General features: G+C 56.4%; 1 long non-coding RNA gene across 2 annotated transcripts in view; it reads left to right on the top strand.

Annotated features, from left to right (window-relative positions):
- The window catches only part of LOC117284337, a 7,586-nt gene extending 1,980 nt beyond the window's left edge, over positions 1 to 5,606 (top strand). For both annotated transcript variants that reach the window (XR_004515409.1, XR_004515410.1), the window contains exon 4: positions 4,053 to 5,606. This is a non-coding gene — a long non-coding RNA (uncharacterized LOC117284337). The remainder of the gene's footprint in view (positions 1 to 4,052) is intronic.
- The last annotated feature ends 1,984 nt before the right edge of the window (positions 5,607 to 7,590 follow it).

Here is a 7,590-nt window from a genome sequence, read left to right as displayed (position 1 = left end):
GCCGTGGCCTCGCGACCCGACGGCAGCGTCTGTAGCTCAGAACCCAGAAAGCTCTCGCGGTTTCTCAGAGGACGTGCCCCGAGCAGCCGCAAGTCGGACCGCGCCGGTGTTGTGTCCAGGCCTCGGCAGGCGGCCTCCCCTCTAGGGAAGGAAGGACGGGGCTCTGTGCGCGCAGAGGGTGTTTGCACTTAAATACGCTTCCTGCGCTAAGATCCACAGTGCGTCACCCTGTCGCGTTCCTGTGGTCCCAGACAACCCGAGGAAGCCTGGGAAGTCTGGCTAAGTAGTCAGTTGAAATCCAGCATGGTGATGCCACCTTTAATCCCAGCTACTCAGGAGGCTGAGGCAGGAGGATCCCCAGTTCAAGACCAGCCTGGGCATCTTAGCAAGATCCAGTCTGCAAAACACTGAAAAACAAAAAGAAGCAGCTGGTCTGACCTGGATCTTCCTGATCTTCAGACTCCTCCCAGTTGGGCAGCGAGATAAGCAGGGCCCTCCTGCCTCAGCTGCCTTCAGTCGCCTTCCCGTGGCTCAGGGAGCCTCTTCTCATCCGGAGCTCTTGGTCCTGCAGATAAGACCGGCCGAAGCTGCGGTGGGTTTCCACGCGGCCTCCGTCCCAGGGCCTCGCTCTCCTCTCCCGCTCTCCTCCTCTGTCTCTTTCTACCATTGTTATCTTTTAGACCCAAAGAGTAAAGTTACCGGAAGTCGTAGAATGTGTGGCCCATCTTCTGTGGTAGCCAGGATAAAACCAAATGTCGCACCACCTCAAGGCACCTGGGTGGGGTTGGGGTTCGCATTTTCAAATTGGCACCGAGAGGGAGGGACGTTAGAGGGGCCTTGGCCACATGCACAGGCGGTCACCGAGCCCGGCCTCACTGTCGCGAGCTGGGACCGAGCACCAGCTCTGGGGTTGGAGTGACAGTGCCGGGTAAGGCCGTCTTTCTGTTTGACCTTGCAGATAATGATTTCTGTCCCGCTTTTAAGTAGGAAATCAGCTCTGAACACCCATACTGTGGGCTTATTTTATGAGCAGAAGTCAATGCAAAGCTGATTTTGTTTTAACGTGGAGCCGAGGGTAGAACCCAGGGCCTCGAGCACGTTTAGCAGATGTTGGGCTACTGGGCCACATCCCCAGTCCCAAAGGGAATCTAAAAGCAGCAGCTTAATCCCAGCACTTGGGAGGCCGAGGCAGGAGGATCGCCGTGAGTTCAAGGCCAGCCTGGGCTACACAGTGGGACCCTGTCTCCGAAATAAATAGATAGAAATGAAGTAAGAGCTGTTTATTCAGATTCTTGAACCCGCCAGGATCAAGATTCTAGTGCCACTGCACTTAGGTTTCACAGGGCCCCGAGGTGGGGTGGAGTAACCTTCACTTGCTGGCGGCCGGGTTCATGAAGAGATTTTATTTTGAAGATAACACATGCTCGGTGCCTATGGAGATGGCAGCGTGGGAGGCCATGTGCCCGCCTCCCGGTGCCCACCCGGGGACAGCTCAGGGACACAGACAGGAAGCCCAGCCGGGCTCGGAGGGCACACTTGTGCCCCAGGGGTTTGGGAGCGGAGGCTGCAGCCTGGGCAACTTAGTGTGAGCCTCACCTCCAAACCCGGAAGGCTCACCCTAGCCAGCCTCCTTCCAAGAGCGCGTGTTGGCTTTGTACACGTGGGGGTGGCACGGGACTGGGGGTTGACCCCAGGGCCTTCACACTGAGCTACACCCAGCCCTTTTTTGTTTTCAGACAAGGTCTCACTGAGTTATTAAGTGGCTAAGTTGTCCAAGCTAGACTCAAATTTGGGACCCTCCTGCCTCAGCCTCCCAAAGAACTGGGGTTATAGGAATACACCAGCATGGCTTCTGTGTTCCCTGTGAATACCATTGCCAGTGTGGTACTGACAGAGCCGTTTGTCTGGGGCCTGTTCACGGGAGCTGTGCTGCAGCTTCTCCGGGTGGGAGCTGCCATGGCTGTGGCTGTGTGCTCAGTGGTGGGCGCTCACTGGGAGCCCATGAAGGCCTGAGTCCAACCCCGGGACCACAGGGGCAAAAGGCCAGTTTCCGGGTCCGCTGAGCCTTGACTGCCGGCGTCTGTTTAGACAATGACCAGGAGGCCAAGCCACAAAAGTCTGTCTGCACCTCCACGCTGGATTCGTTTTCAGACAGGGACCTTCCGGAGAGAGCAGAGCCCCTGACTGAGTCTGAAGTAGGGTCCGTTGACGTTTTAAAAGCCTGCTGGTGGGGTTTTTGTTTCTTTATTTTGTCTCCTTTAGGGTTATGCGGGGGCAGAGGTGGTGGGCAGGTACGGGGGTGTAAATTGAGAGCCCGATTGGAAACCGGTCTCCTGAGGCCGTGCCCCGGTGCACCGTCCCGTCACCCCAGAAGGGTCCTGACGGCCCGGCCCCATCTGACGCACAGGGGCCCTGGCAGGGCCGGGTTCCCGCTCCCAGCCGGCGCACCACACTTGTCCCAGACTTTGCGGAAGGAGTGAAACGGTCCCAGGCTCCCCCTCTACCCAGCTCCCCGAGGTTAATTCTGTGGGCCTGGAGCCCCCCACTGCGTGTAGGAACCGCCCTCCGGTGTGGGCGGGGCTGCTGGTCTGGGATTCAGTGAGTTTATTTTTAATATTGCCGGGGCACTGTGGGTGTGTGTGTGTCTGTGTGTGTTGTCCACGATGTGCTTATTTAATAATTGCCAAAATATTTACACTAGAGTAACGTCCAACAGGTCAACTGCGTTGTGACTTTTGTGGGTTTTGTTTGTGTTTTTTAAGTTGCTTTCTGTTAAACATGTCTGTAATTCTCTCCACAGAATGTATTTGTATATACTGCAATTTAAAAACTAAAAGGACGACTTGAAGTAGTTGTTTTAACGTTTTCCTCTTTTATCTGTTTGTTTTATGGATGATTCTGCTGCCTAACGACATTTTTGTTTTTATAACTGCTGGGGCGGCCCCAGGACTCTTGCACTGCAGCTAGAACCCCAGCTGGCCACTCCGCCCTGGGGTTCATTAGACACTTGGGTTCTGAGTAAGTTTTGTTTGCGCACAGCTAACGTGATTGTTCCTTTCTGTTCTCCCCTTAAAAGAAAAGAATCTGTCTGGCATCTAGTTGTACCTTACTATCTGCCTCTCTAATAAATGTTATATTTTTCTCAGTGTTGTGTATTTAAGTGATTTTTCCCTTTTCCAAGAAAATTATTCTGTGTAATATGAATATTTAACTCAGAATCTTTCGTGACGGGGAATTTTCTAGCCAAATGCTTTTTAAAATTGTGCCTCCTCTTCTCACGCGGCAGGGTCCTCCTGTCCTCCCTGAACCCCGGCTCGTGTCCCGTCCCCCCTCGAGGAAGAACTTTCACTGTTGAGGAACTTTTCAGTGCTGGAAAACCCGTCCCTCTCTCCAAGGTTCAGAGGGCTCCTCCGAGTCTGAGCCCAGCCTGGGCAACTTAGCCAGACTTACTGAGACTCAGTCTCAAAATTTTAAAAATGATAAAAATATAAACAAACAAGAGCTAGGCTATAACAGTACAAAAACCCTGAGTTCATCCTCAGTACCACGAAAAAAAATACAGTCAGGGTCTGGGCTGAAGCTCAGTGGTAAGGTGCCAGGTGGCCGTGGGTTCTGTCCCCAGTGCCAGATAAAAAGAGAAAACAAGCTGGAGTAGCCGGCTTCGGTTTCATTGACTTTTCTCTTAAATATCAAAGGTAAAGCTGAGCGAGGTGACTTATTCCTGTAATCCCAGCACTCGGGAGGCTGAGGCGGGAGGATCGCCACCTGTGAAGGCCAGCTCAGGCTACGTAGTTCAAGGCCGGCCTGAACCACAGTGAGATCCTGTCTCAAACACCTCTCCAGGGCCAGGGATTTAGCTCCTTGGTTCCGCTGCCTGCCTCACAAGTGCAAGGATAAATCAGAAATAAAACCGTGAAAGTTCCTTGTCTCAGACCTGCCCCATCCATAACCAATGTCTATTGAACCCCTCTCGGGGCGGAGTGCCGATCTCGGCCCTGCCCGTCTGCTACCCGCCTGCTCTAACCCTGCTGTCCTCTCCTTCTGTGTTGTAGATTCCTAGACTGAGGCCACCGACGCTCGCAGCCGCGTCCCCGCACCGCCTTGCTCCTCTCCTCGCCCGGCTTGCTCCTCGGGGCCCCGGAGGGACAGGTGTCACACACTTCACACCGTGCCTTCCCGACGAGGTGACCGCTGGTGCCAGGACTCCTGACAGATCCTGGGCCCAGAGCGCCCCAGACGGGACTGGGGTCCCCACCCGCATTTGGCCGGCACTGAGTCCCCTGCAGCTGGTGCTGGCCCTGTCGTCCGCCCGTGTCCACCCGGCCGGTTCCCAGACCCAGCGACGCTCAGTGCTGCGCCGTGACTGCGCCTCTTCCTCCCTGCGCTCTGAGTAGCGTTGTAGGGCTCCATCGCCTCTGCCACCAAAGACAGACGCTCGGCCCTGCGGGTCCAGAGTCGCTGGAAGCTGCATTTCCGCCCTGCCTGGCTCAGACCCAGGGGTCACCTGAGTGTCCTCTGTGGTTGGATCAGTTGGGGTGGGGACAACAGTGACCGGCCTGGGAATGCCAAGGCCAGGCGACAGGGGGACCAGGGACGGGGCTGTCGCTCGCCCGGCTGGATGTCTGCCTGCGCCCCGCGGTCCGGACGCCGTGGGGCCGACGGTCCCTGCATCCTGGGCAACTGCGCAGGGCCGGTGGCGAGAGGCTGGGCTGCGCCCGTGTCCCGTGACGGATGGGCCCCTCATGTCTGTCACACCCACTCCTGCTCCATTCTAAGCCTTCATAGCCCCTGTGTCCGGGAGGAAGGGGAGTCAGGACCCCTGGCTCGGCCTCCTGCTGCGGGGTCGTCTCTCACCAGGGACTCCTCCGGGTCCTGCCTGCCCTCTCCACCCGCTGGGACACAGCACGACTCATTGGGAGCCGGTGTGGTAGCACACACCTGTCATCCCAGCGCTCAGGAGGCTGAGGCAGGAGGATCGCCAAGCTTTCAAAGCCAGTCTGGGCTACACAGTGAGACCCTGCCTCAGGAAAAAAAGAAAAGAAAAGAAAGACTCATTTGAAGAGCACCTGCCCAGAAAATGACTTCAAGACAAAACGAAAGAGGAACTCGTGCTTTCCCCAGCTTTCCCTTTGCGAGATGAGAGCTGAGGCGCCCTGGGCTTCCCCTGGGCTGTGAGCGGCGCAGCGGAGGGGCTCACGCCGTAGCAGCTGTGAGACACCTGTGTCGCGGCACCGTGACAGCTGAGTCCACCCAAGTTTCCTCCCAGAACCGCGGTCCGCGTTTCTCCACGGCTCTGTCTCTTGTGTTTCTAACGTCGCAAACCGTCTTGGTCCAGGATCCCACTTCAGCCCGGCGTTGGGCCCCACGTGTGCGTGTGTGCGTGCGTGTGTGTGTGTGTGCGCGTGTGTGTGTGTGCGTGTGTGTGTGTGCGTGTGCTGCACTAACCCTGAGCTTCGGGGCACAGCAGCTTCGCGACGGACGCCGCCATTGTTCAGGTCCGGGAACCCGTTTGTCTCTGGAGATGGAATTACACCAAACCACGCTACCTTGGGAGCCTCAGATTGGCTCTGTAATCCTGTAATCCACTAAACGGCCGATAAAACGACTTCCAGTCTCGCGTCTTTTTTCCACAGAGAGGCCCCTCGCCATGGGCTGGCCGGGGGTCAGGGGAGCCCTGGGTCCACGTGGGGCCACTGATGGGAAGCCCAGCGACGGGCTTGGGACCCGGGAGCTGTAAAGGTCACTGCTGCCCACCGGAAGGCTGATTCAGGCCAAGGGTTCGAAGAGACACCTGGATTGTTGTTTTATTTCCAATACTAAGGATTGAACCAGGGCCTTCACACCAGGCTCTGTCCCTGGGCTTTTTTTTTTTTTTTTTAAACTGGGCTGGAACTCAAGATCCTCCTGCCTCAGCCTCCCAGGGTGCTGGGCATGCAGGTGTGTGCCATAATATTCTTTATGAGAAAATTTTTTTTATGTGTGCATGCAAATCCAGAGGGCAGTTACGCTCCCTTCTGGGGGACTCAGTTGCCTAGGGGAGGTGGAGCAATAGGCTAGTTTCCTGTTCCTCGGGGGCCACTGTTGAGAGGGCTCAGGCATCTCTTGGTGGCCCGGCTGGTCTCGCTGGTTCTGTGCCACGCAGCATTGGTTTAGGGTGGGTTCGAAGGGGGCGCCACGTGCTGTGGGAGCCCTGGGCCCACACTGGGCTGTGACAAGTCCTTCCCGCCTCCCGGGGAAGTGGGGGCCGTGCTCAGCTCTGTTGCCAATGGTCTCGGCTCTGTTTCAGGAAAACAGCCCTCCCGGAAGTGCAGCAGCGGGCAGCGCAGACCCGGCACCGAGGGCCAAGGGAAGGTCACATGGGGCCCTGACCCCAGGGCCTGCAACTGGCTCCCAGAGACACGCTGGGCCAGGAGTGGTGGTGCTTCCCTGTCACCCCAGCACGCTGAGGCTGAGGCAGGAGGGCCACTGAGACTTTGAGGCCAGCCTGTGCTACACAGGGAGGCACTGTCTCAAAAGCAAAAACCCTTACCAAGTCCCAAAAGCTGCTGCCTTTGGTATCAGGGGCCAAATCCTTTGAGACAGTCTCAACTTCCCTGGCTGGCCTTGAACTGGAGACCCTCCTGTCTCGGAGATTACAGGTATGTGCTTGTACTTGGCTTTAGGGAGCTAAACTTCTTTTGGGGGGGGTGTTTTGTTTTTTTGAGGCAGGTTCTTGCTATGTAGTTCAGGCTGGCCCTGAACTATGTAACTCAAGTTTGGCCTCCCAGCGATCCTCCTGCCTCAGCCTCCCGAGTGCTGATGATATAGGTTGTATGATATAGGACCTCCAAATAACCCAGATAATGTAAGGGAAATATTATACTCCCAATCTGATGGATGCCGGGACACACCAAGTTCATGTTCTCTAAAATTGAAGAATGAATCCTGGAAATACAGAGGTGAAGAGTAGGAAGAATTTTCCAAAGACAGCTTCTAAGGGGGACAGAAGGGATCTGGAAAGTGGTTTGCCCCTGAGGGTGTTTTACTGAGCAAAGCCAGGAGGTGAGGTGGGTTCAAAGTGGGACAAAACTACAGTCAACCAAGAAGAGGACAAGCACAGTCGCTTAGGTAACACTGACCCAATTGGAAGTCACAAAGTGGGTATGAGGTGGGACAAAACTATGGTCAGCCAATAAGATTAGAGTATAGTCGCTTAGGGAATATCGGGGACCCAATGGGGAAGCAAGTCCTGCAGCCCACTGGACCCAACCGAGGACTCTGGGAGGGGCTGGGCTGGGAGGTCTGGGTCCCCCCACCGTGGTTGGTGCCCCATCGGCCGCTGCTGATCCCTAAAGGAAGTGAGGGTAGTTCTTCAAGTCTGACCTTTAGTGCACGAACCTCTTTTCCAGCTAGCTCACCGGCGGTCTCAGTCGTGGGGTCACAGGGTGTGCACCCCGGGCCTGGCACCTGCGGCACGACCTCGTCCTGGGGATAGGGTGTCTGCGTGTCCCTAGGGCCCCTCATCCAGGCCGGAGCAGGGGTGCGGGTCGGGAGGCTCCCGCAGCCACGGCTTCAGACAGCCAGGCCACGGTCGGGTCGGGCTGGAAATAC

This window comes from Fukomys damarensis, unplaced genomic scaffold (assembly GCF_012274545.1).
Source record: "Fukomys damarensis isolate Sample0158 unplaced genomic scaffold, DMR_v1.0_HiC HiC_scaffold_36, whole genome shotgun sequence".
Taxonomy (NCBI): Eukaryota; Metazoa; Chordata; class Mammalia; order Rodentia; family Bathyergidae; genus Fukomys; species Fukomys damarensis.
This window is presented reverse-complemented; position numbering and strand designations above follow the sequence as displayed.